We start from the raw sequence: 25,232 nt of genomic DNA, 5'->3' as shown, positions 1-25,232 counted from the left end.
TGTTCCGACTCTTGTGCCAAATGCATGTGTTTCCTGTTCAAAACGAAAGCGTCTAGTAACATAAAGAAAGATACGTTTAATAAAATGTGCAAATATTGCCGGAGCCAAAGATTGAGGAAATAGTTAAACACGCCAGCTTCCTGCCCTCTGGGGACCCAGAGTCTACACAGACAAGCCAACAAGTCACAGAAAGGGAGTTAACCCACATGTCCGATGGCCCTTGGTCAAGCAGAGGTTTTCCTGCGTTGGTGACCCTGTTCAGCGGGTGAGGCTCTCGCGTCTTACTTGGCGGGGATGCAAAATGTATCTGTCTGTTGTCTTCACTTTGTTGACCAAACGCCTCTTACATGGTTTTTGCCTCAGGAAACGCTCACTGGGGAAGATCAGAAGAGGAGCATTTACCCCCTGGCTTCCTTTAGAAGGCAGGGATAGAGTTGAAGCCCTAAGAAATGATGCTCTATCTCTTTCCAACTCAGTCTTCTCTCCTAACCCTCCAACTCCATCTTCCAGCATGGATTCCAACAAATTTAACCTACGAGGTCATTCAGCAAGTCAGAATTGGTTACAGGTAAGCTTCCAATCCCCACGGCCTTGATTCTGTCACATATTTGCTGAATTGGGCCTTGTGACATGGACGCAGACAAGCCTGGCCCCCAAGACCATTACATCTGGCCAAGGAGTCCAGGTATATGCACCAGACCAGTAGAGCTCTTCCAGGCGGGGACCACACCAGCAACCTCTTGGTGATCCCAGGGCCCAGTCTAATTTCGTTGCACTAAACTCTAAGCTTGTTCTTTATTTACCCTGAAAGTGCCCCGTGAGGTCAAAGAAATGATGGGACAGGAAGATCAGCTTCCCTGTAGTTGGGCTGGACAGAGTATGTTGGGCAGCAGGGCTGGCTTTAGGGTCTGAATGAGTCTCTCCTGATTATAAAGAAGACTTAATCTCCATGCAAAGTGGAAACAGCTAGAGTCCTGAGAGCAGGGATTTCAGAGAGAAGGCCTCACCCAGGAGAGAATCCAGCCGGGCTGGGAAAGTATGACTTTGGGCTGAGCAGAGGGGTGTGTGTGTGTGTGTGTGTGTGTGTGTGTGTGTGCACGCGCGCGCGTGTGCGTGTGCGTGCTAGCATGCCAGTGTGTCTGGGGTCTAGGCGGTGAGCACTCAGGAACCCTGCTTCGCCAAACCAACCTGCTGGCAGCAAATGGCCTGATTTGGGGAGCAGGTGAGTGAGAACTTCTTGAGTCACAGTCTCTACTGCTTTGTTTCTATCCCCCAGATACAAGTTCCAAAAATGTAAAACCTAACTCCCATCCCTCTCCTGGAGCTCTGACAAATCCGAAGCACAAGCAGGAGGGGCTTGGCAGGACAGTGAGCACCTGATCAGCATTTCCTTCATAGCGAGGGAAAGCACTACAGATGTACCTCAGCACTGCATGAGGCACAAGGCAGGTGAGTTGGTTTTCCTGTTTTGTTCTTAGAACTCAAGGTGGGTGCATCCTTGCACTTTCTCTGCTCCTGCCACAAGATCTCTTGTGGACCTGCCTTGGTCCTGCTTCCGATGGGATAAACAAAAGGAATTAGTAAAGGTAAGGAGCCCACTGCCTGGAAAATCGGCCTAGCCAACTGGAATGTACTGATAATCTAAACCAGCCACGTGGGGAAGGGGACCAAGTCAACATGAAGCAGCTTCAGATTCAGTGTCCATTTCTTGAGTACCCACCCAGTGTCCCGCACTGTGCTAAGCACTTGCAGGCAGGAAATCATCTTCCATTTTGTTTATTGGGATTCCTGTGATCTAACAGGGTGAAGTGGACCCCACTCTCTCCATAGCTCTGGAGAAGATAGCATTGCCACAGCACAGTCGGGGTTTGGCTGGACAGCATCCTTGGAAATCGCTTACTGATCAGGTCTTCCACCTTGTAAGTAGTTAAGATGCCTCTTGCCTCAACTGATTGGAGGCCGATTGGACACACCAGGAGCCAGAGACATCTTCCAGCTCCTTATCCACCCCCCATATGGCCTTGCCTTCTCTCCCCTCTAAAAAGATTGCTGTCATTGGCTCCTTGAGGAAGACTTGGGCCTTGGTGCCTGTCTTCCCAGTGGGAAAGCCCTTTGCCCTCTCAATGGGGGAGCCATGAAGCTTCCAAGCCTTGCCTTGGGCTCCCCTTGGGCGCCTGGCTCGTGGGAGGCAGAGGTTGGTGAGAATTAATTGTAAAGTGCATTGAGAGGCACAAATGAAAACCAGTCCCGCGGCGGAGAGATTATTACTGTTGGCAATTTGGGTTTTCTGAAATAGCTCTTAGGATTATGACTGTGGCAGCCCAAACCCCAGCGGTGAGCTCAAGGCTGATAGATTTTCGGAGTGGCCCCGTTTTGCTGCAGCCTTCCAGCTTCCCCTCCCTTCAGGGCGGGGTTGAGCAACAGCAAGGGGCCTGGGCTGGGGAGCTCTGTCCCCTCCGAAGGCTGCAGATGCCAGAGCAGCTGAAGGCTGACCCCCACGTTCTTGAGAGGGTCCCCGGACTCCCCGGCATAATTTCCTTCTCACTTCACCGTTGCGTCCCTGTCTGAAATGGCAGGTGACCTAAGTGGGAGCGGTGTGCAAATTGATTTGGAGGCGATCGATGGCTCGGGGCGCGGCCCGGGCTCGCTGCCGTGTCCCTGACCCTCTCCGAATCGATTCACACACCGTTCCTTCTCAGCGCACCTGCCACGTCGGATGGAGGACGCGTGAAGTGAGAAGAAAATTACGTGTTGTTAGGCCTCCGCGGCCACCGCGCCCTCTCCTCCCGGCCCCCCACTGCATTGCAGGCCGCCGCCACTGGCCTCGGGTTCCGGAGAGCCCTCTCCCCGTGTGCGCACGGAGATACAGCCCGGGAGGCAGGGGCACCACCACTTGGAAGCCTCCGATCCAGGCAACCAAGAAGCTCGCCCTCTCCCCCAATGCATGGCCTCTAAGGCATCTGCACAGAGCTTTACTCTCTCTCAAGATCATTGTGGACCAGCTTGTAAACAGACCACTTCCTTGGTGGGCCCAGAGTCACTGGATACATGAATTCCATTCATTTGAATATATTCACTCACCCATTTCCACAAGCCTCAGTGGAACCCCCAGCGAGTGTCCAGCACCTACCAGAGATCAGGCCTGCTCCGCAACATTCTGAATTATCACCACTGCAGTCTGCTGGGAAGAAAACAGAGTGCGCCCACAGGTGCACCCGAGGATAGCCCAAACCACCATAGAGAAAGAGAACGAGTAAAATAATGGGAAGATTCCTGTAGCTATTTGACACCGTCCTCATCCACCTACGTCAGTCTGTCAGCCCCCTAATCGTTGGTTACTGGCCTGCTAGGAGATGAGGAGCTTGCACCAGACTGTAAATAGACTGTGTCACTAAGCGGTTTTTTCATCGCAACACTTTCTCAGTGAAGGAAGCAGTGCATTTTACATTCTGCGGCAGACAGTTCCTGGATCGGCATTTTGGGTCAGGACCAATCTATCCCTTAGTCACAGCAGGCATGCTGCCTCGGGCCCACAGTGACGTTAGGGACCAGGGTAGCCTGAATAATGCCCCTCACCCCAGATGTCCACATCCTAATTTCCAGAACCTGTAGATTACACAGCAAAAGAAACTTTGTGGGTGTGATTACATTAAGGATTTTGAGATGGGGAAATTATCCCGGATTATCTGGGTGGGCCCAAAATAATCCCAAAGCTCCTTAGAAGCGGGAGGCGGGAGGGGAAGAGTCAGAGAAGGAGATGTGCTGATGGAAACAGAGTTCAGAGTCAGGGAGAGGTTTCAAGATGTTAATCTGCTGGCTTTGAAGATGGAAGAAGAGGCCACAAGCAAAGGAATGTGGACAGCTCCGAGAAGCTCGACAAAGCTAACATGGTTTCTCCCTGATTGTCTCGAGGAGCGACCAGACCTGCTAACAACTTGATTCCAGCCCAGGGAGATGGATTTTGGACTTCTGACAACCAGAATTGTAAGATAATAAACTTGTGTTGTTTGAAGCTGCTAAATTTGTGGTAATTTGTTACAGTAGCAATAAGAAACTAACACAGGGCCCACAAAAAATGTTTTAGTTTCTTTTCAGAAGAACAAAAAAAATGAATTTCTTTAGGTTAAAGAAAATATTTTTACATAATCTTTTTAAAAAATATTTTATTTATTTGACAGAGACACAGCGAGAGAGGGAACACAAGCAGGGGAGTGGGAGAAGGAGAAGCAGGCCTCCCGTGGAGCAGGGAGCCCGATGCGAGGCTCGACCCCAGGACCCTGGGATCATGACCTGAGCTGAAGGCAGACACTTAATGACTGAGCCACCCAGGCGCCCCTATTTTCACATAATCTTAACACAGTTGTCTTTATACCAATGCAGTTATAAAACAGATTTTTGTTTTAATGGGGGAAGGGGTCCCCAAAGGCAAAAGTGTCAGGGGCCCACTAAAGTCACAAGCAACCTTGATTCAAGTAGCACTGATCATGAGGACCCCCCTCCTTTAGCAATTCTAGACCTATAAGACCTATAAGAAAGTACAGTCTGAAGTAGAACTAAACAATCCATTTGACCACTGATCTTGAAACAGCCGTTCTGGCTGCTTACTATAAATCCATCAAAAACCAGTATTTCTAAATAGAATTTTAAAATGTGCTAAATTTATTCACCAAAACACATCCAAGTGGCTTATTTATAAGGGAGGCTGGGTCTGCCTCCTTCTTTCTCATATAGTCTTCCATTGTGCAGAAGTGGGCGGCCCAAAAAATTAGTGGTGTTTCCACATTTGTAAGTGAGGATTCCTTTTGTTTGAAAGGCCCTGTTGGACATTTCTGGATTACTTGGAAGCTAAATAAACTAAGAGGGTTTTTTGTTTTGTTTTGTTTTGTTTTGTTTTTTTAATCTTTTAATCCTGCTTCTGCCTATTCTTGAGCTACTGAAATCAAGATTCTCCCACAGGCAGAGAACCAAAGTGATTCCTTTCAGCAAACTCTTTGACTTACTGTCCAGGTTCTGACACATTCCTCTGCCAACAACAAATAAGTGAGAACACTTCCAATGAGCAATGGCACCTCTTCTCATTTGTAGACGGGAGCGTCAGCCTGAAAATAGTGGCCAAGTGTTTTGACGCAAAAAGCAAGAATTTCAGGCCAACTGCAGCCAAGTAGGCTATTCTTAGATGTGCATAGGAGGCTGAGAGGTCTCTGTGTGGGTTGTTGGGAAATGGTTAGGGATTTGTGACTTTTAAGCGGCTCTTGAAATTGTTTGGAGATGAACAAGCCCCTGCAGATGCTGTTCGTCACAGATGCTCCAATTCCACCTGACCTTCTGAGCCCTTCTTAAACGTGAACTAGTTTCTGAGGTGTTCCCCAGTAACTCAGAGGCCAATGAGGACTGATCCTTCCCACCGCTGACCACCCATGATCCCTTTATTCAGTACTGTACTTATACTTGGATCATGTTTTGGTCCATTGGGCTGCTATTACAAAATACCACAGACCGGGTAGCTGATAAGCAACAGAAATCTACTCCTACCAGTTCTGGGGACTGAGGAGTCCAAGATCAAGGTGCCAGCATGGTCCTATGCTGCTGAAGGCCCTCTTACTGGTTCATGGCTTGTGCCTCCTTGCTGTGCCTTCACATGGAAGGGGGCTAAGGATCTTTCTGGAGCCTCGATTATAAGGCATCAATTCCATTATGAAGGCTCCACCTCGTGACTTAAGCACCTCCTAAAGGTCCTAATACCATCATCTTCGGGGGTTAGGATTTCACCATATATGTTTGGGGTGGGGGGACACAAACATACAGACCGTAGCAGATGACATCCTAAGTAACCCTTGGGTGTTACGTTTGCAGAGTTGTATTGACAGTCTTTATTCGACTTCCGTTGTCGGAGGTGCGTGTTGTGCTCCACCACCTCCTTCTCTCTTCCCTAGACCTCTGTGCTACCTTACTTGCCTAGTTTTCCTCACACCCCACTGGCTTCTTTTCATTCTCCTTTGATGTTTCCTCCTTTTCTAACCTTTAAATGTCGAAGTACCTCAGGGCTCTGTCTTTTGTTCTTCTTATTCTCTGTCCACCTTCTTTCCCTAGAGGACCTTCTCCAGCTCCATGGCTTTAAGAACCCTGGCTTTATGATAACTGCCAAATGTCTCCCTCCTGCCTAGACCTCTTCCCTGAGTTCCAGACTCATATTTTCAACCTCTCACTCAACCGGTCCACGTGGATATGGTGGTGGCTCTGTAATGCGTCATATTGACGAGGCTGAGCTAATTTCCCAGGCTCTCCTTCTTGTATATTTCCAGATAGGCTGGGCTACAGAGGAGATTCTTGGAAGATTTTGGAGGGTGGCAGGAAAGCAGCAACCCCATTGTAATTCCCAGGGATTATTGCTGATCTGCTGGCTCAGTTTTTGGCATGAAAAAGGAGTGAGGCCTGCACCTGGTCTACCTTCCTCCTGACCTTCCTTCAGCTTCTCTGGATCCTGAGTCAGGTGTCTGTTTAGCTCTGTGACAAAGGGTCCCAGCTTCTGCAGGATACCTACTATAGAAGATACATATTCTAGTGGCTCTACTTCTCTGGTTAAACTCTGAGGGCTACAGATGTCCAAAAGGCACCTCAGACATCATGTGGCCCAGGCAGAATTGTTTCATGATCCATTCCCATTCTGCTCCCCACAGTTTTCTCCTTCCCAGTCAACACAAGGGAAACCACAGAATGAAACCATCAATTTGTCCTATTAGCTCTATCTCCAAATTACATTGCTCTCCTGACTGCTTCTCACCACACTCACTGCTACAATCCGAGTTCTAGCCACCTCCATCTCTCACATGGACAACTGCAACAGTCTCTCAACTATACTTCCAGCCCCCCTCTCTCTCCATTCCTTGTAGTCCATCCTCCACACAGTAACCAACCAGAGAATCTTCTTAGAGTTTAAATCACAACACCTTCTCCCCTCTGCCTTTTAAAACCTCCCATAGCTTCCTATTGCAATCAAAATATAAATCCAAAAATCTAGAAGGCTCTACATAGTTTGGCCCCTGATGCTCCCTGTCCTTATGCTCACCCACTTACTGTCTATCTTTAGATATGTACCACTCTCAGATGTGCCTGTACATGCCCCAGGGCCTTGGCACCTGCTTTTCCTCCTGCTTTGATTGTTCTTTTCACAGATCCTCACATGGCTCCCTCCTTCTTACTGTTCAGGTCTCAACTGGATGTCACCCTCCCTGAAAGATCCTTTCCAGTTCCACTCCCCCAGTTATGTTCTACTGCATTACCTTAGTTTGTCTTCCTCATAGGACTTCTCTGTATGTGAAGTTATCTTGTTGACGTATACTGTTTATGTGTTTCTGGAGTGTCATCCCTCTCTGGGATGTCAGGTCTTGAAAGGGTGCACTCTGAGAGCTAGAAGTGATCCTTACATAGGGTAAGGATCACCTGTGGATTGATTATCTTTTGTGTTATTCCCTAACTGGTTCAATCTTTTTACCTCCTCAGTTATAGTGTATGCACCTCGGGGATCAAAACCATCTTCAGTGTCCTCTACAGTGCCTAGCACAGGGCTGGGAACATGGGTCATAGATTCTCAATAAAGTTTGTCATAGACAAACAAGAGTGGGAGGTAATAACAGAAGTCATGGTCAGGGGCCCTTTCCACCCCATGCCTCCATGTAGTTCTTTCTTTTCCCTTTTGGCTTTACCCTCCTTGCTTTTGAAGATGTGCCTAAGAATATAGGGCCAGACAGGCAGGATTCTAGGCTGAGCTCTGTTCCTAACTAGTTGTCTAACTCTGGGCTAATGACCTTGTGTGGACCTCAGTTCCTATAACTCCAAAGTGAGTAGGGTCCTTTCGGGGCACGTAGATGTGAGAGAAGCCTGGCATAAATCAACACAGAGTGGAGAGGACCAGTGGGCTCTGGAGACTGCCAGGGTGCCCAACTTCCTTTATATGGTCTCATATGTCCTTCTCTCCTTCTGACCTAGACTAGAAAGAGCCTTTTTGACATTTCTTAGTTCAGTTATCACTTCCAGCAAGATTCTGGAAGCCCTACTTCTTTCCTCACGTTCTCAGGGACTGCTCGCCCTCAGTTGATGCCTCCTTTTATGAACAGTGCCAGCACCTCATATCCAGGCCACCCTTTTGGACACCTGCTTCTCTACTCCCCTGTAATGCTATTTGTATTCTGGTTTTTAAGACAGCAACAGAGGGAGGAGAGCTGAGGTCTGGGGCACTCTCCAGACAACTCAGGGCAAAAGCACCTGAAAGGGAAGATTTCTGACTTTACTCAAATGATTGCTCAACTGCATACTTCAGAATGTAAAAGCAGAAATATTTTATCTTATGGCCTTTGAGACGTGGCTATGAGATCATAATGGCTCAAAGTCCTTCAAAATACTACTTGCCAACTAAGGGTAGCAAGCTGAACAGATTATGGGTGAGGGAAAGAGCTACTATTCTTTGGGAAAATCCTGTGTTCACAAAGAGTGTCAGAGACATGGCTGTGGATCTGACATCCTGATGCCTTTGACATCTGAGCAGGAACTGTTGGAGCCCCATCACACTGAAGATCCACTTGAAAAGGCCTCTTGGTTTGGGATGCTACGCTTCCTCCCACAATAACTACTTGCAGTCTGTCTGAGGCTCATGATGTCTTAAGGGCTATCAGCACCCCTGAAGATCCTGACCTCCTGGGGTCAGCCCCTATTAGACTAAGCAGAAAGGAGTGATTAGTACATAAGCACAACCAGTCCCCAAACGTTGATGCCTCCACCAAGTTGTTCATCATTCTACTCTAGAAACAGTGTCTCTTTGGACAGACTGGGCAGATCTGTAGCTGTATCCTTTTTGTGATGAGAGAGAGGATGCAGGTTAGAGGGGTGAAGGGAAGTCATTGAGTAATTCCAAAATAATATAGTTTCTATAACTATGCAGACTAATTCATATTATTAGTTCTGTGCTGTGGGTTTACAGTAACATAAGGATGGCAGATGAGCCTTGTAATGGTAGCCAATCATGTTCTTTGAGGTCCATGTCAGTCTTACCCTACCAGGTTCCATGTAGACTAGCTACAGTTGAAATTCCCATTTCCTCATCGCTTCCTTTGAAATTTATCTGAAGTCAGAAGGAATGGTTTGCCCAAAGAGAAGTGTCCAAAGATGTAGGTGGTGCAAGAAGAAACTCAGCAGAAAGAATCTGAATCTACGCTGGGGTCCACAAAGACCAATATTTCCTTTCTTTTCATTAGATTATAGAACATTAGAGCTCACGAGGAGCATAAAAGATGATGTTATGGGCTGAATTGTGTGCCTCCAAAATTAATTTGAAGTCCTAACCCACAGTATTTCAGATTGTGACTTTATTTGTAAATAGAGTCATTACAAATATAATTGGTTAAATTGAGGTCACGCGGAAATAGAGTGTGCCCCTAATCTAATATGACTTGTGTTTTGATAAAAAGGGGAAACTTGGACAGAGACAGGAGAGAACACCACATGAACATGTAGTCAGAGATCAGCCAAAGAATGTCAAAGATAGCCAGCAAACTGCCAAAAATTAGAAGAAAAACATGGATGAGATTTTCCCTCAAAGCCCTCAAGAACCAACTTTGCTCACACCTTGATCTTGGACTCCAGCCTCCAAAACTGTGAGACAATAAATTCCTGTCATTTAAGCCTCCCGATTTGTGTCACTTTGCTATGGGAGCAGTAGCAAACAAATTCAGATGGCCTGGTTCAACTCTTCATTTTAGAGCAGTAGTTCTCAATGGGGGAAGTCTGCCCCCCACCAGGGAGCATTTGGCAATGTTTGAAGACATTTCTTCTGGTTGTCACAGCTGGAGGTGCTACTGGCATCCAGGGGCTAGAGGCCGGGAATGCTGTTAAACATCCTGCAATGCACAGAACAATCTCCCCTAACAAAGAATTGTCTGGCTCAAAATGTCAATATTGCCAAGATTCAGAAATCCTCTTTTAAAGATACAGAAATGGAGGCCCAAAGAGTTTAAGTGATTCACAAGAGCACTAAGAACATCACGGCAAAACTGGAAGCAGGATATACAGGCTGTTGGTCCAGAGAGTGAGCAAGAAGAGATTAGGCCCGGCAAGAACCCTGGGGAAACTATGTTCTAAAATATAGAGAGGAAAAGCAGCTGACGGGGAAGGCAAAGAGGGAGGCGCACTGTAGAGGAAAGAGGAGAAGCAAGAGTACTTGGAGCTGCTGGGGTTGGGGGGCAGAGGTAGACTGCAGAGGACACTAGAGCAGAAGATCTTACAAGACACTGGTTAAGAAAGAAAGAAACACATGGCTAGCTGTAGGGAGACTTTGGGTGGACAGGGGGTTGGGGGTTTGAGATGGAAGGGACTGGAGCATTGAGAGGAGCCCACAGAGGGTTGAGATTAAAGGTGCAGGGTAACATCAGGGGAGTGTTACTAAGAAGGGAGCAGGGGACAGAGTCCAGAGCCCAGGGGACGGGGGGGGGGGGATTAGCTTAGACATGAGGAAGAAGGCAGAAGAAATTAATGGAAAGTGACTTTCAGAGGGAATAGGTTTTTCCATTCTATTCTGCCTTAATCTTATCTTATTATACTTTGAGGATAATATTTGCTAATAATTCATTAATGTGGAGGAGAACTCTGAGCCTTCTGGATGTGTTCGGGGATATGATGGGAGCACCAGTGCAGGAAGGCTTCCGGTTTTCTCTGTTATTCCCTGAAAAGCTACTGCTACTTCCTCCCAAGCATGCAGATCTATCTGCCTTAGGAAGTTTCCAAAGCCTGGTCCTACAAAAGCTGACGGATGCAGAAACAAAAACAGTGGGAATGACCCAAATTCCATAGGAAGGCGTTCAATAGCATATGGATAACCGGCTGGGCTGGCTTCATGGGTGTGCCCATACAGTCACACAACACCCTGTGCTCAGAAGGGGTCCTGTGCTTGGGGCTTAATGCTCTGTGGCCACAGTCATAAAACTGTCAATAATTTTATCTTTGGCTTTATGTTTTGTAAGTGAAGTTTGTTGGGACAATGGAGAAGGTACCAAGGGCTTGGAGCCTTGGCTCAAATGCTGTCCTGCCTCCCACTGCCTCCCCAGGATGGGCTCTTGGCCCCTCCCTCTCACCCCCACCCAGAAAGTGCTGCTTGGCCCAGAGAGAGTGAGTGAGAGGGTATGGGCAGGGGGGGGGGGGGGGGGGGGGCAAGCAGTGAGGGGGGGTCAGGTACACACCCTCAGCTGCCTGTGAGGCTCTGCACTCTCCCTGCAACTATCCCCATGCATGAGGGTGTGCAACATTAACTAGCAAATAGAAAACACCTCAATGGATCAAGAGAGAGGGAATAAGAAAGGAAATGGCTTTTTTGCGGTTTTTCAGCGAGGACCTCCTCATTTTCATTTTGCATCAGGCCCACAAATCATGCAGCTGTCCCTAATGACTGGAACAAAAGAAGCTGAGAGAATCAAGAAGCAGAGTTTCCCAGAGTTTTCATCACTCTTCCCCCAACTAATAGTTATCAAGCACCTAACAGACCCTGGGGATAAACGACTAAAGAGACTCAACAGTTGGGGAAGTCAGTAAACTTTGAGACTGGAGAGGGCTGAGCAGGTATATGCGAAGACAGGTCGCTGCAGTGCAGGGTGGCAAATATCAGGAGAAGTCAGCCCAGGGACCATGGGAGCCCTGGGAGGAGCCTTCACCTACTTTGGGAAGACAGAGGAGGCTTCTCAGAGAACGCCCTCTCTGAGTAGTGCCCTGAGCGGGAATTATTCAGAGGACGAAAAAGGAGCTGCTATCCCAAGGACTCAGGGAATACACTGCCAGTTTGGAAGATGACAGTTGTTCCAAGAAGCTGGAGTACAGGGAGAGGAGAGCTCAGAGAAGTCAGCAGGACCAAATGAGGGGCCTTGTTCTCCATGCTGAGGACTTCTGGCTTTATGCTGGAGGCCGTGGGAGCCACTGAGGGATTTTAAGCTGGACTGTCCTACCCAGATTTGTGCCTTAGAATGATGGTACCAGCCCTGTATGCAGAATGGCTCTAGGAACCCAGACTGGAGCCAGGCAAAACACCGAGGTTTTTGTCTCCATCCTAGATCCAGGCAAGAGGCGATGAGAGCCTGAACCAAGGTAGTGGCAATAGGAATAATGAACCTCCTGACTGTATGACCTTGAGAGATATTTAGGAGGTAGAATAGAAATGGCAAGGCATCGTGATGGATTCACTGGGGTGAAGGGTGAGGTAAAGGAGTAAAGGGCAAGTCTTGTATTTCTGGTTTGGGCCAATGGGAGGATGGTGTTGTAAGCATTGTTAATAGAGAAAATAAATTCACAGGATAAGTATATAGGCAGTTTTTTGAGATGGTCCCCAGTGATCACCTCCTGGCATTGATGCCCTTGTGTAATACCCCTGTCTTGAGTGTGGGCTGGATTTAGTGACTTGTTTGTAATGAATAGAATATGGCAATAGATATGGGATGTCACTTTCAAGATTAGGTTATAAAAGACCACGTGACTCCCGTCTTGGTATCATTCACTGTTTCTCTCTTGCCTTCCCACCCACTCACTCACTCTGAGGGAAGTCACTGCCATATTGTAAGCTGCCCTATGGAGAACCCACATGGGGAGAGACCAAAGTAGCAACTGAATCCTGCCAACAACCATTGGAGTGGGCTGCAAGTGGATCTGCCCCAGTTAAGCCTTGAGGTGACTATCACCCCAGCCAATACCTTGCAGTCTTGTGAGAGACCAGAGCCAGAAGACCCAAGCCACATGCAGATTCCTGACCCATAGAGACTGTGAGATATGCTTTGTGGTGATTTGGTATACAGTAATAGCCAACCATTGCAATAAGCAAGATAAGGTAATATGCACAAGGAAAAGGAGAAGAAAAATTTCAAGCACATTTGAAGAGCTTCTGGAGCACTAATTTACAAACATACCTTTGTTAATATTTTTGTATTCATTTGACAGATTCCCTAAGGACATCTACGAGGTTAAATTCTTATTTGTGTATATTCTCTCCTTTTTAAAATAACACTTTTCAGACCACGTGACAACTTATCTCTTTGTACTAAAGATCTGTATTAAACTACAAGAACTTTGAAGGCAGAAATCTCCTTCCGTTCCACTTAGTATCCCTAACACTTAGCATGACGTATAGAGCATTGGTGACCAAGTGTGCTAGCTGAATGAGATTCCAGTCACTGAATATTTTTAAAATTTCTATAATTCACACTTTTGTTTGATTCAAACATTACATCTTTAATCTAGTTCTACTCCCAAGAGGAATCCTGATATAAATTGAATCCTGGTAAACTGAGACTAGCAGAGGCAGAAAGATCAAAAGAACTTTTACTTCCTCCAGTGCTATTATTTGAGATTTGTTAAAAGTAGGAGAGCATAATTTCTTTTTTATTTGCCCAGACATGGATTATTTGAAACCTAGGAAATGTGAAAATACCTAGACATTTTGAGGGAACCTGTAATTGTGAGGTTTACAAATATCTTTCTTCTAATTGCTAGAAATTCCACAGATTCATGAATTAATTTAATCAGCAAATGACTCTGCTCTGCTATTTCCTGTGGGAGCTTGGACCAATCCCCTCACACGTTTACATTGAACGTCTTCATTTGTAAAACAGGAGGAAAGGTGGCTAGATTGTATGGTTTCTAATTTCTACTTCATGTCTCAAGTTCTCTAAGTTCTATGAAATGTACTGAGAAATTGTGCTCATTTAGACATAGGACGGACCTGGGTTTGAATCTCAGTTCTGCCTCCCAAGGACCATGAGTAACTCATTTTGGCTCTGTGAGCTTTGTTCATTTTCCCTAAAAATAAAAGGGGGCTGTTGGTAAGAATTAGAAATAAAACATGTAAAATATCTGCTTAAAAAAAAAAAAGGTAGCAATGACTAATGTGTCATTCCCTATGGATGAGGAAATACAAAAGAAAAATATAAGACATTGGATCAACTTTCTAGAAATTTCCAGGCAGGTGGGGGACACTGTTGTCTACAATGTTCTTTTAAAATACTCCTGGCCTCTGCTCAGATAACTATTATCTAATCTTTATTAACCACGCACATTTTTCATTGGCATGAAATTTTCCCAAAGCTTTGGAGATTCAAACTGTCCTAACACTGAATTTCCTGGCCTCAATACCTGCAGAAAGCAGTGGTTTCTCTTTTCATTTAGCTTACGTCCGCTGCCCTGTAATTTGATTCTTCCTCTTCATTCCTGGACCCCGTCCTTTCTTCTCAAACAAGAGGGACTGCTTTGGTTTTGACCAAGCCCTTCATCTTCCTGAATTCCTCAGCTACATCGTTTCTAACTTTTCCCTTTTCCAACATAAACAGTCCTTGCTTGCTCATTGTCCCACCCTGCCTCACCTCTGGCTCCAATTAGAGCAATATTTATTTTTCCTTTTTAAGAATCTCTCTAGCCTCTACTCTTCAGAAATGAGGCAACCCAGCTCGTGTTAAAAGCCCTTTATTATGGTCACAGAAAATCTGCTCTGACAAGATCTACCTCGACAAGATTGTGTTCCTGGAGATCCTTCTCTTGTTTTATCTGTCATCTCACTTTCTAGGTCACATCATTTCCTAGCATCTAAAGTGTTGTCTGTTTATATATATTTTAAAGAAATGGAGGGGTGGAATGTAGAGTAAGTGCCTTGTGTGCTGGAGTGTGGAAGAGCCTCTTCTGATATCAACGCAGGGCACGCAGTCATCTTCTGGAGAAGAAAGAGGACAAACGCACACAGAACCCCTTTTGCTTTGAATTTGATGGGGATTTTAGTTAAGACAGCCAATGGCACCTCAAAGCCCAAACGTAGGCTCGGGATTGTAAAATTAGGACTCAGGTCAAACCCTCAGGGAAGTAAGTATGACTACCTGCCGGAATCTTCCAAAAACACTGACACGTCGAGGATCTTGGGGCCCTAAGAACTCTGGGATGATCCTACAGGTGCCACCCTCTTAGAAAACAGTCACATAGTAAGTCAGCTTGCATCGGATTGGCCTGATGTCTTCATACTAATGTCTTGTTCTTCAGTCCATTTCTGTCACCTCCCTCATGCTAATACTGATATCTGTTTATCGAGTGTTTAGTAGCTTCCTGCCCTGCACTAAGCATGTGACAATACTATTACAGGTACTCTTCATAGCTACCTTAAAAGGGAGGTTCCATTATTACCATCCCCATGTATAATGAGGAAAACAAGGCCCAGTGGGCTTAAATAACTTGCCTCAACATTCAAAGTGAGTAAAGAGCAGTCAGGATGTGAACTTGGGCAGTGTACAGGCTCTTAGCTCAGCTTGGTTAGTGTTAGGGACTGAATTTGCACCCCCCCACCACGAAGATATGTTGGAATCTACCCTCTGTCTCTCAGAATATGACCTTCTTTAGAGATAAAGTCTTTACATAGGTAACCAAGTTAAAGTGAGGTCACTGGGGTAAGTCCTAATCCAATATGACTGGCGTCCTTATAAAAAGGGGAAATTTGGACACGGAGGCAGACATGCAGAGAGAGAAGATAATATGAAGAGACACAGGGAAGAAGATGGCCATCTCCAAGCCAAGGACAGAGGCCTGGGACAGATTCTTCCTCACAGCCCTCAGGAGGAACAAACTCTGTCAACACCTTAATTTCAGATTTCTGGCCTCCAGAACTGTGAGACAATACATTTCTGTTGTCAAAAGCTTTCAATTTGTAGTACTTTGTCTGGGAAGCCCTAGCAAAATAACAGTGTCACTGATCCTCATTGTAAAGCAAAGACACTCTAAAATTCATTTAGCAAAAATTCTTGGTTTCTCATTGAAAATGTGATCATATATCTGCCTGGGGTTCATTCAAATACTCTTAAATCCTAGGTCTGCAGGGTCTGAACTAACAGGGGCTAAAGTGTTCTTATGCAAGGGTGAGTAGTGTGCACCCAGATCCTGTGCAGCAGCAGCAGGGCCCAGGGTAAGTTTGCGACTCCACTGAGGTTGGGTGGAAGGCTGCCGATGTTTCCAGAACACACTCGCCAGCAGGGTCAAGTCCCCCCAGTTTGCATAAAGAAGAGAGCTCCGTGTAATTTTAGAGTCAGGCCTCCTCCTGGCCACCAGACTTGTGCCTGGGTCTTCAAGACAGGGGGCTGTGGGTGAACAGTGTGAGAGTGAACTTACATATAGCATCTAAGTAGCGTGCTGCTTGCAGGTAAATCCCCTGCTAATCAAACATATTGACTATCACTGGCTGGTGTTCCCATCAGATTGTGTGTTCCATCAGCTGTGGATTCAGGGCCAGATTCTTAGGAGTTAATTGAGCCTTAGCATCTTAACAAAGCAGTATCTGATATCCTCTGATTGAACAGTGTTGGCCAACTTGACACTTGCTCTTTCTCTACCCTTCCTTTCTTCTCTCTCTTCCTTCCTTCCTTTCTTACTTGTCTATCTAAACAGGGTATGTTCTTTGCATATTTCCATTCCAATATGCATGTATTCATAAGAAGGTGTTTTAGGTTCCAAGGGATGCCATCACAACTACCAAAAATTTGGTGGGTGAAAACAATGGAAATGTATTCTCTTGCCGTTCTGGAGACCAGGTGTCCCAAATCAAGGTGTCATCATGGAAGTTTCCTTCTTGGGGGCTCAGAGGGAGATTGTGTTCAATGTCTCTCTCCTAACTTCAGGTCATTACCAGCAGTCCCTTGCCAGCTCTCCTTGGTTTGAGGCAGCATAACTGCAATCTCTGCCTTCATTGTCACATGGCACTCCTGTTGTCTAGATTTCCTGCTTCTTATGAAGACGCCAGTCATACTGGATTTAGGGCCCAAACTAATCCGACGTGACCTCAACTTAACTTGATTACATCTATAAAGATCCTATTTCCTTTTATTTTTTTTAAGATTTTATTTATTTATTTGACAGAGAGATAGAGAGAGAGCACATATAGGCAGAGTGGCAGGCAGAGGGAGAAGCAGGCTCTCTGTTGAGCAGAAAGCCCGATGCGGGCTTGATCCCAGGGTCCTGGGATCATACCCTGAGCTGAAGGCAGATGCTTAACCGACTGAGCCACTCAGGTGCCCCAAGATTCTATTTCCAAATAAGGTCACATTCACACGTTCCAGGTGGACATGAACTAACTTTTGGGGGACACTATTCAACTCCAGGCAGAGGGCAACTACCATCAAGCATGTAGTCCGTCCCCTTGCTCCATGCCATGGGTTCCTTCTAGAAGCCTCTCAGATCAAAACCAGCGTCGAGGACATGACAAGCAGCAAGGCTAGCTGGCTTCCAAATTATCTTGCTTCCACCACTCAGAATCAGCTTACATCTGGGGATGGGACCTGAGTTGAAAGTTCAAGTCCCCAAACAATAATGAAATGTGAATTCTGCTTAAGAAGTAATCCCACCATGTTGTCACCCTAGGATATCACAAAATTTTCAGGGGGTGCTTGTGCCTGCCACAGTGTAGATGAGCCACTTAGATGCTCCTACAGACCACCTGCTTTCTGTTCACTTGGGGTCTGGTTGCCAGGTCAGGTCACAGAGCCTGGAGGTATTTATTTTAATCTTTTTGGGCAACACTGAATCATATGATAGGAATCTAGAGGAGAATGACCAGGTGAATTTGTGGCATTCATAAGACTGGTGGAGTCCAACAAATATCCAGTATTCTCTGCTTTCTTTTTTGTTGTTTCTTTCTTTTAAAAGAAAATATAAATTTACAATTGTTAACAATGGAAAGTTGTCTAAAAGCTATTATTTAAAAAAAAAGTAGGTGGCAAAAGAGTACATATAACTTGATCCCCATTGTGTGCTAAATGAATATGGGAATACATTTAGAAGTAATAACAATAACAATAATAATAATAAATATTGAACACTTTGTGCTACTCTGTTACAGGCATTTTACATATTTTAATCCTCTCAACAGCCCCATGGAGGTCCTATTTTTATCCTACTTTACCACTTTCAATAGAGTTGACTGATCTCCTACATATTAAGTATGACAATATTGATATTCACAAATCAGAGAGAAAGGAAAGAGTTTCATTTAAATAGTTAAAAATAGAAATTAAATCCTGTGACTCTATAGAAAATCATAAATATAAATTTCACATACTCTCTTATGTGTTTTTAGTTTTATTGTACTTTGGGTTCTCAGGGTAGGGGGCATATTTGATTCTTCCCCAAGTATAAACTATTTTCTTCGGGAAAGTATGTGGTTTTTGAACTCATATTCCCATTCTTTGATCCATTCAATTGTTGGCCATTCTCTCGTCAGGTTAAAAAAAAAAACCTCGTGGGGGGAAAGGGGTTAAGAGCAGCTCAGAGTTTGTGGGGAACAGCCAACTCCTTCATTTCCAAGATCTGCTGTGTACTTCCTGCTTCTCTCACTGGGGGCAAATAAAAAACAGGAGATTTAAGAGACAAATTATCCCTGAGAAAGCCCCCTAAAACAGAGTAAAAATAATTGAAAAATGATAACAAGTGGCTGAAATGTTTGGAGAGATAAATGTGATTTATCATATAGCACATAAGCACAGACGTGAAATTGTAACTGCAGACTTCCCTTAACATCTGGGTGACCTTCGGAGCATCCATAAAACTTTCACCACACGCAAACACCCATGCTTTTCTGGTGGGAGATGAACCCTGATTTGTGTTCTACTTCCTCAGACGCACCTTTTAATTTTTCCTGTTTTGTATTGAAATCCATCTGGAGAGGCATTTCTTAAGAACCTGAGCAAACATCGAAAACAAAAGTGGTTCTGAATCCATACATTGTGAAGTCAAGGCTATCTACGTTTTTGAGTCTTCATGTATGGAGATGTGAAAGATTGCTTTATGTAAGACATGTTTTCTTCTCAATATATTTGCTGAAGAAAGGGGAGGAAAGAACATATGCTTATTGCTTCATTGTTATCAGTGAGTTAGTTTTAAGTTTCTGTGGCACTATTTTCTCTTCTTATAGCTGATTTTCTCACCATTCTGTGACAGAATATGAGACAAGCACCACCATGAAAGAGATAAAGGTTTCCAAGAACAGCCTAGTGCTCTTTGGTATGGAAATGGGGGGTTTATGCTTCTTTGAGGGTTTTTTTTTTTTTAAGTTTAACAGCCAAGAATTCAAGAGTTAAGGCTGATAAAACTGCATTAAGATTATCTCACCTGCCCAAGTGTGGGAGAAAACATGAGTCCAGAATAAATTGCTTTTCTCAAAATAGAAAGACTTTTCTGGTTTTATTTGGCCTGGGAACAAAGCTGAAAGGTAGGTGGGGCTTCCCCTCCAACATCTGCTTCTTGGATTGCTGGGAGCTCAGAAACTGGGAATCCCCCAGACACCTTTATGGATGAAGTGAGGATTTAGGCTCCCCCCAAAGGGCAGAGGGCAGGAGATGGGGCACAGGCAGCCCCGGGGCAGCTCCTGCACCCCGCCTGAAGCTCAGACTCACATAACATCAAAAATCCTGATTCGAGACCTGGCACCTCATCTTGAACAGAACAGGGCCCCAATCAGTATCTGCTGAATCATAATCTAACAGATATACCTGTTGGTGTTTTAAAGACATCGTACTTTCCATAAACAAAAATGTTTTTCAGTAAAACCAACACCAATCCCAACAAGTGTGCTAAGGGTGCACATTATATACAGTACTTGGTAACCATGTCACTGTCGCTGTCCCCATTGTGGGCCATTGTGCGTGCCTGTCCTGTGAAGTACATGTCATCAACACACAGTGTCTATCGCGATGGCGTGCAGGCCCACCAAACAAACCGCGGCTAGAACTCCTCGGGTGGTTCTTTCCAAATCAACATCTCTAAATTCTCTAACTGTGCAGGTCAACCAATTTCTCAAGTCCTTTTAGCATACATCTTCCAAACCCACCATCTTTCCAAACCAGTCTTGTTAACCAGAAATCAATTCTGAAACATTGTTTGTTTAAAATTTTAAATTACCATTTAACTGCACCTACCATGGGATCATAGACCAAAAGCCCAAATGGAGAATAATAATTTTTTTAAAACCGCTCTGGGTAAGAATGACCTTGTGAAAATGTATTTTGCACATGTTCCATTGGTGAATTTTTGCTGTTCTTCTTCTTTTTTTTTTTTAATGGGAAACCGTCATTTTAGGGGATAATACAGTAACCTCAGTTAATTCATATGCTGCTGTTCAATCGGAGTCTGAAAGCTGAAGGCCACAAGGTTGTGCTGTAATGGAAAAAAGCTTTTTAACTAAAAGCTGGGAGACCTGGGTTCTAATATCAGCTGTACTGCTGCCTCGCTGTGAGGCAGTGGGCAAGTCGCTTAACCTGCCTGTGTCTCAGTTCCTTCATCTCTAAAATGGGGATAATGGCCCTGTCCTTGCACTCCTGGGTTCTTGTAAAGACGAAAAGCAGTGATGGAAGCAGAAGCCCATCATGAATTAGGAGCGCTGTACATTTGCCATGTGCTTGCCATCATATGGTTTTATCCATGCCGCCATCAGACACCAGGCAGCCTGGCTTTGCTTCACAGCACACTTGGAAGCTGCTCAATACAGGGCTGGTGAGCCTGGGCACTGAGTTCGACCAGCTTGAAGCTTAAATCCTGCCTTCCGTATTTCTAAGCTGAGTGACCTTGGGCAAGCTACATAACCTCTCTAACTCTCAGCAGCTGCATTTGTGAAATGTACGTAATGATATCTATCTCTTTGGGCTGTTGGGAGGCCCACATGAGTCATGGACACAAAGTATACCCAGTGAGGACTTAGGAATATCATCATCATACTTTTGGGGGCTAGGCATTTAAGATTTTTTTTTTTTTTTAATTAGGCTCCGTGCCCAGTGTGGAGCCCAGTGCGGGGCCTGAATTAATGATCCTGAGATCAAGACCTGAGCTGAGATCAAGAGTTGGACGCTTAACTGACCGAGCCACCAGGTGCCCCAGGACAACAGGCAAAGGTGATTTTGTGAGCATGCAGCTCACTGCAATGGACGCCTTAAGTCTTAGCACTGAACAAGTCTATTCTGATCATGGAATATGTGGAGCTGCCCAAATAGCTATTCATGACTCTGGGCTTAAAACATAAATATAGAAATTTTGAAAACAGAGAGACTTGAGAATTCTTTGCAATTGCCTTAAAAATCTGACTATAGCAGGGCGCCTGGGTGGCTCACTCATTATGTGTCTGCCTTTGGCTCAGGTCATGATCCCAGGGTCCTGGGATCGAGCCCAGCATTAGGCTCCCTGCTCAGCGGGAAGCCTGCTTCTCCCTCTCTCCTCTCCCCCTGCTTGTGTTCCCTCTCTTGCTATGTCTCTCTCTCTGTCAAATAAATAAATAAAATCTTTAAAAAAATCTGACTATAGCAAAGTTTATATAGTAAAATATATATTCAGATTCTTAATAATAACATATATACTTATTTTATACATACCTATTTATAGTATATACTTCACACACTAGTAATATGTACTAATAGTATATTGACATACTTATTTTTAGTAAGATATATATATTCATATTCAATAAACATTGAATATAATTCAATGCTTCAACTGTCCCCTGCATGCAGTTAGTTCTCAGATTCACATTTAGATCTTCAACCTAGCCTTCTCCATCAAGTTCCAGAGCAGTAGTCCCAACTCTGTGCTAAAAAACAGTTATCACAAATTCATGCAGCAAATACATATTGAGGACCTACTGTGTGCCATTCAAGCACACAGGGAGCTTACATTGTGGTAGGAGATGCAGAAGAATAAGTGGGTGACTAGGGTGTGAGCAGAGCCACCCTGCCTTGGTGGGAGGTAAGACAAAACCTTCCAGAGAAAGTGAGGTATAAGCCAACATAGATGGGGCAAGTCAACCAGGTGTTGCGGTCGGGGGGGGGTGTTTAGAAAAGCATTCAAACAGAAGGAACAGCCTGTGTAGTGACCTTACGGCAAGAGAAAACTCACTGAAGTGACTGTAGAACCAGTTGTTTAGTGTGGAACACCATGATCAGATTCACACTGTAGAAAATCTCTCTGGGAACTATGTATATTTGAAAAAGGCAAGACAGGAAGTAGGGAGACCAGTTAGGAGGCAATGAGGTAATCCAGGCAAGAGATGATGGATGCTGATGGTTGAGAACCAGAGAGTGCAACGGAGATGGAGAGAAGCCAGTGAATTTAGAATAAAAAAGTGAGGGGCGCCTGAGTGGCTCAGTCGTTAAGCGTCTGCCTTTGGCTCCGGTCAGGATCCCAGGGTCTTGGGATGGAGCCCTGCACTGGGCTCCCTGCTCCGTGGGAAGCCTGCTTCTCCCTCTCCCTCTTCCACTCCCCCTGCTTGTGTTCTCTCTCTCACTGTGTCTCTGTCAAATAAATAAATAAAATCTTAAAAAAAAAAAAAGAATAAAAGAGAGCCAGCAAGGAAGTGTAAACAAATTAGATGTGGTCTTAAGCAATTGGGACTGGAAATAGAGATTTGGAAATCACCATAGGAATCATGAAAATGAGCGAGACCACCCAGAGAGAGTGTAGAATGAGAGGAAAAAAAGGTCAAGGATGGAATTCTGAAAAATGTCAAAGTTTAACTGATGACAGAGGAAATGGAGCAAAGGTACAACTAGAGAAGTAGAAAGAAACCAGAAGAGGGTAATTTTCTAGAAGCCAATGCAAGAGAGTTCTTTAAGGAAGGAATAACATTAGTGTCAAAAACCCAAGAATAAAGGGGCGCCTGGATGGCTCAATCAGTTAAGCATCCAACTCTTGATTTCGGCTCAAGTCATGATCTCAAGGTTGTGAGATCGAGCCCCATGTCAGGCTCCATGCTCAGCTCAGGGCCGGCTTGAGACTCTCTATCTCCCTCTGCGCACCCCCCACCCCCGGCTCATGCTCTCTAAATACATAAATACATAAAATAAATCTTTAAAAAAAAAACAAGACTAGGCAATGGCAATTTACTTGTACACCAATGTTCACAGCATCATTAGTCAGAATAGCCAAAAGGTGGAAACAACCCAAGATCCCATCAATGAATGGATGGATGAACAAAATATGATATCTATTTTGTTGCACTGGAATATTATTCAGTCTTAAAAAAGGAAGGAGAAACCCTGACATATGCTAAACATGGATGACATTTAAGGACATTATGCTAAGTGAAATAAGTGAATCGTAAAAGGACAAAAATTTTATGATTCCACTTACATGAGATACCTACAGTAGCCAAATTCATAAAGACAGAAAATAGAATTGTAGTTGCCAGGGGCTAGGGAGAAAAGGGAGTGGAGAGTTATTGTTGAATGGATACAGAGTTTCAGTTTCGTCTTCAGACGAAAAGAGTTCTGGAGATGGATGGTGATGCACAACAATGTGACATGCTGAAGTGTACATTTAAAAATGGCTATGATGATGGGGCACCTGGCTGGTTCTGTTGGTGGAGCATCGGACTCTTGATCTCAGGGTGGTGAGTTCAAGCCCCACGATGGATGTAGAGATTACTTAAAAAATAATAATAATAAATATATTTTTAAAAATGACTAAGATGGTAAACTTTATGTTTTGTGTATTTCACCACAATAAAAAAGATACATAAGCAATAACTGAAAAAAAATTAATTGTGGAGATAGTTAACACAACTCTGTGAATATACTAATTGCACTTTTAAATGAATGTATTGTATGGTATGTAAATCATATCTCAATAAATCTGTTAAAAAAGAAACCCAAGTGTAGTCAGGTAAGAAGAGAAGTGATCAATGTTCATATGACAGTGGGAATAATTGATCATTCCAGGTTCCAGAGGAGGTGGGCAGGGTTCAGGTGCTTGGGGCAGGAGGAGGGAAGGGAGAGAGAGCAGGGTCAGATGCAGGTCAGTTTGTCGCCAGGATGGCAAGAAGCTGAAGGAAATCTGATTTGATGATTTCAAGGATTCTTGGCAAAGTCGGAGGCTGAGAGTGAGGAGGAAAATGGCGGAACAGGAGGAAATCTGAGGAAGGTGGAGAAGGCCTGAAATAGCTCTTCAGAGAATGAGAGAGAACTGAAGGGCGAAGGCCTTGTTAAGGTTAAAAGTATGCATTTGTAGTGCTTCCAATATGGGAAGCCCTCACAATCCATCTGCTGGGGAATCAGACTCTCTGATTTCTCTCCTCAAATGCCTTCTTCCTGAGACTTTCTTACTTCCTTTTCTCCACCCCCCACCCAAAGTCATGTTCCTCTGAGGAACATCCGTCATCTCGCTCTGGGCTGTTCTGTGTCTGCTGCCATCACCCTATTTGAGGCCCTTGCCTGAACTACCATATTAAGCCCGGCAAACTCCACCGAGTCTTGCAGAATCATTTCATATCTTCACAACTGGCTACCATATGCAGTATGATGTCCTCAACCCAGGGACCAGGCTTTCTATGATAGGCCACCAACCACACTTGACAGGCTCGGCTCCTTGCTCTCCCTCGGTACACCCTAATCATAGTCACTGACTGCTGTTCCCCAGGTCTCTGCTCATGGTATTCACTCTCTCTAGACTAAAACGCTCTCTCCACTCACCCCTGCACAGTAAAATCTTATCCACCATTCAAGACCAATTTCTTGGGCACCTGGGTGGCTCAGCTGGTTAAGCGACTGCCTTCAGCTCAGGTCATGATCCTGGAGTCCCGGGATCGAGTCCCGCATCGGGCTCCCTGCTCAGCAGGAAGTCTGCTTCTCCCTCTGACCCTCTTCCCTCTCGTGCTCTCTATCTCTCATTCTCTCTCTCTCTCTCAAATAAATAAATAAAATCTTTTAAAAAAAAAGACCAATTTCTTTTCAAAACTTTTATGATTCCCTGAACTTTTTTTTTAAAGATTTTATTTATTTATTTGACAGAGAGAGACACAGTGAGAGAGGGAACACAAGCAGAGGGAGTGGGAGAGGGAGAAGCAGGCCTCCTACAGAGCAGGGAGCCCGATGCGGGGCTTGATCCCAGGACCCTGGGACCAGGACCTGAGCCGAAGGCAGACGCTTAACGACTGAGCCACCCAGGCGCCCCCCTGAACTGGTTCTATCCCAGGACTGGAGATAGCCTCTCTTTTCCATGGTTCTTTGCTAGTATTTCTCTTATTCCACCCAGCCCCATCCGTTAGTGAATTAATTAGGAACAGAGACAGTGCCTTGTATGGAATAGGTGCTGAATAAGTATTTGTTATATTTAGTTACAATAAATTAATGAAGAGAAGAGAAGCCACGTCTAAATAGGACTTCAAGGAGTCCATTTAACCAATTTGGCAGAAACAGATTAGGCTATGATCT

At 44.9% G+C, this 25,232-nt stretch overlaps 1 long non-coding RNA gene across 1 annotated transcript; it reads left to right on the top strand.

Annotated features, from left to right (window-relative positions):
* Positions 1 to 24,844, top strand: LOC141373518 (uncharacterized). Its single transcript, XR_012379584.1, has 3 exons — positions 1 to 265; positions 1,277 to 1,449; positions 24,814 to 24,844. It is a non-coding gene; the product is annotated as an uncharacterized lncRNA (long non-coding RNA).
* Positions 24,845 to 25,232: the final 388 nt, after the last annotated feature.

This window comes from Callorhinus ursinus, unplaced genomic scaffold (genome assembly GCF_003265705.2).
Source record: "Callorhinus ursinus isolate GAN/ISIS: 27379988/994484 unplaced genomic scaffold, GSC_fseal_2.0 scaffold10, whole genome shotgun sequence".
In the NCBI taxonomy this organism is placed as follows: domain Eukaryota; kingdom Metazoa; phylum Chordata; class Mammalia; order Carnivora; family Otariidae; genus Callorhinus; species Callorhinus ursinus.
Note: the sequence above shows the minus strand (reverse complement) of the source record. Positions and strands in the feature narration are given on the sequence as shown.